Raw genomic sequence first — 3,648 nt, forward strand, 5'->3', positions numbered from 1 at the left:
TCAGAATAAGTATTTAAATTTAATTTAAATTACCGAAATGAGGTGTCATCACGATAAATGATATTTATTCTATTCTCCTCACGTCTGAGTATGATATTTAAGTTTTATCACGTCGCTAATGCCGTGATACTGACTTTTCCAAGTTAAAACCCAATGGAGTAAAACTGTGGAATATTTGAAACATCCACTAAGTGATTGATCCCACTAGATGGAGCGTGCACGACTTTTTTTGTTGTTATAGAGAAACAGACACATGTACAAACAATTGTACACACAAAAATACAAAAATCCGATTTGGCAACCTTATCCATCGAGATATATTTTTTACACGCGGAGAGTACATAAAATAAAATAAAAAATGTTAAATAAATAACAAAAATATAACAAAAAATTTGGTATTTCACATTTTTGCATATTTGTCATTTTGTGTTGTTGGACGTGTATACCTATTTAACAAACATAAATTATAGAATATGTCGAACTTAACTTTGCACCGACTTGTATAGAACAAATTGAGTGTCATTATAAACTTCATGTTTTCATAGAAATTTTATATTAATTATGACATTGCCATACTTATTTATTTATTTTATTTATATTTAAATGGCATGCAGTGTTAGGTTGATCCAACTCTGAATTTTTTTATGCATGTTGCTAATTATTCTGCATCACGGGATCTAGTGAGACGCGATCTATAATTTGAAAGTATGACAAAGTTTGTGATTACAAGTTTCCCCGAAATACAGTAATGAGCTTGTTAGGGCGAGTTAGCAAAGTTGGATGTCGTTCAACAGTATTAAGGATTTTTCACTACAATTTAATAAAAGTTGTGCTCAAATGGAATAATTAGCACGAATACGATATTTTAAGCAGCTTAATATGCCTAATATATATTTTCATCTATTGAAGTGTGTCTAATAAGCAGTGATCGTACATTTTCCAGCATTTTTGGTGCAGCAGAGTGGTGTTAACGGAATTGGTATAGATAATTTAAACTAAAATGGTAAATTAAGGTGAATATTAACGTAATTAACGCTAATTAATCATTAGGGTTGAAATTATTTATACCGATTCCGTTAACACCACTCCGCACCAAAAATTCTGGAAAATGTACGATCACTGCTAATGAGTTTCTTAAGTATCGTATAATAAATGATCATCACTTCAGTTACTTTTTAACCGACTTTTTAACCATTTCTATCCGGTTGTATATTTTCTTACAATAATTATGGCGTATCTACGTAGGCGTAAAATTTGCTGTAAAATTATTTCTTACATAGGTACTTCAAATAATTATGTAGGTAATAATTTAATATATTATGATGGACTGTCGATATGGTGAAAATCGCACAGAAACCATTAGTGAAGACAACGCATGACCCGTCGCTATGGAGATCCTATGTCTAGCAGTGGACGTCATTAGGCTAAATGACAGTACTAAAACTTACCACATACTTACCACTAGAACTGCGATGCGGCATTTGTTGAGTGGGCGTCTGTGGTTTAGGTTTGATATCATAGTTTATGGTATGTTGCTTAGGTTTGAAATCACAATTGTTCACCCTCGGCGTGTTACTTTCAAAGTTACGCGAAATTTCTGAAAAAATCCCATTTTAACTAGACTAACAAGAAAAGCACAAGGTCAAGAGCACCCTAAACCGGCGAGCGTGTATGAGCAATATTATGAAAGTGAAAGAAGCGAAAGATGTACAGATCGTAGCAAGTGGAAATTCGTGGTCTCTGCCTACCCCTCCGGGAAATAGTCGTGATTATATGTATGTATGTATGTAACAAGAAAAAAAAATAGATCTTTTTCTTCCTTGCGTTATCCCGGCATTTTGCCACTGCTCATGGGAGCCTGGGGTCCGCTTGACAACTAGTCTCAAGATTTGACGTAGGCACTAGTTTTTACGAAAGCGACTGCCATCTGACCTTCCAACCTAGAGGGTAAACTAGGCCTTATAGTAATTAGTCCGGTTTCCTCAAGATGGAAAAAACAAACTTAGAGATTATCTTCAAATTATTCTGGGACTGCCTCCCCTGCCGAGAACAAAACCGAAACTTTGGTCGGACAATGGTCATCTTTTGCTTGATACATATGACGGCATTAAGCCTTACCGTTGGAATTGCGATGCGACATTTGCTGAGTGGGCGTCTGTGGCTTAGGTTTGATATCATGGATGAATTGTTGCTTAGATTTGAAATCACAACTGTTGTTCACCATCGTGTTGCTTCCAAAGCTACGCGGAATTTCTAAAAAAAAAAGGCTTCCAAGAAAAAATACCCTAGAACCTAAGGGGCTACAGTATGAGGTTATTCAAAAAAGAGTGTACAGGTTCTTAAAGGGTCGGCAAAACGCATGTAACACTCCTGTAGTTGCAGGCGTCCATAGGCTACGGTGACTGCTTACCATCAGGCGGACCGTAAGCTTGTTGGCCACCGACGTGGTAGTGTTTAGTTTTTATGTTCATGAAAATCATGAAATTTATATGTATGTTAGTCTATAAGGTTTACCTATGGAAACATGGGCCTTGTTGTCTGAATCTAATTTTAAAGTAAGTAAATATTATAAATAAATAAAAAACAACGGGTTGCACTCCGGGAGTGCCGGCAGAAGTGAAAACTCAACGACATTGTAACTCAAAATGTCTGCAGCACTATATGTATTCTTCTTCTTCCTCGCGTTATCCCGGCATTTTGCCACGGCCCATTGGAGCCTGGGGTCCGCTTTGACAACTAATCCCATGATTTGACGTAGGCACTAGTATTTACGAAAGCGACTGCTATCTGACCTTTCAACCCAGAGGGGAAACTAGGCCTTGTTGGGATTAGTCCGGTTTCCTCACGATGTTTTCCTTCACCGAAAAGCAACTGGTAAATATCAAATGATATTTCGTACATATAAGTTCCGAAAAACTCATTGGTACGAGCCGGGGTTTGAACCCGCAACCTCCGGATTGAAAGTCGCATGCTCTTACCGCTAGGCCACTAGCGCTTCCGCTAGGCCACCCGCTGGTGGCCTAGCGGAAGCGCTAGTGGCCTAGCGGTAAGAGCATGCGACTTTCAATCCGGAGGCCACCAGCGCTTCTTCGCTTAAATCAAAATAGAAAAACACTATGACATTGTCCGTCACACGTGACGTCACGCAAGAGCCCTGCGGGCCTAGCCAAGGTTACAATCGCTATCGCTTCGACAACGAAAAGCATCATGTCTCTCTATCACTCTTCCATATTAGCGCGACAGTGACAATTGCGTTTCGATCGCTACGGAGCGTAAGCGATTGGCATCTTGGCTACGCGGCCTGCGCCGCCTAAACGAAACAGCAGTCTCAGGCACACATTTTCGCCGCGCCGTAGAAAGAGAGGATTACGCCTTACGCTGTCTCGAGTTTAATATTTATTCCCCACCTCAAAAAGTGCACAGCGCCGCTAAAGAAGTGTTCATTTCAAAAAAACGAGATCGCCCCTAAATAAATTGCAATTTTTGTAACAATTGTAAGGTGTTAATTGAGAATCTAAAGATTCTAAAGCAATGAAAAGAATTTAAAACTGCTTTCCTACAGAATTACCTATTTTAGCTATCGGGATCAGCATCAGAAAAGATGGACATCAGGCTGTTTATCTGTCTCATCCTGACAATTAACAACAT

This window comes from Cydia fagiglandana, chromosome 13 (genome assembly GCF_963556715.1).
Source record: "Cydia fagiglandana chromosome 13, ilCydFagi1.1, whole genome shotgun sequence".
Lineage (NCBI taxonomy): Eukaryota > Metazoa > Arthropoda > Insecta > Lepidoptera > Tortricidae > Cydia > Cydia fagiglandana.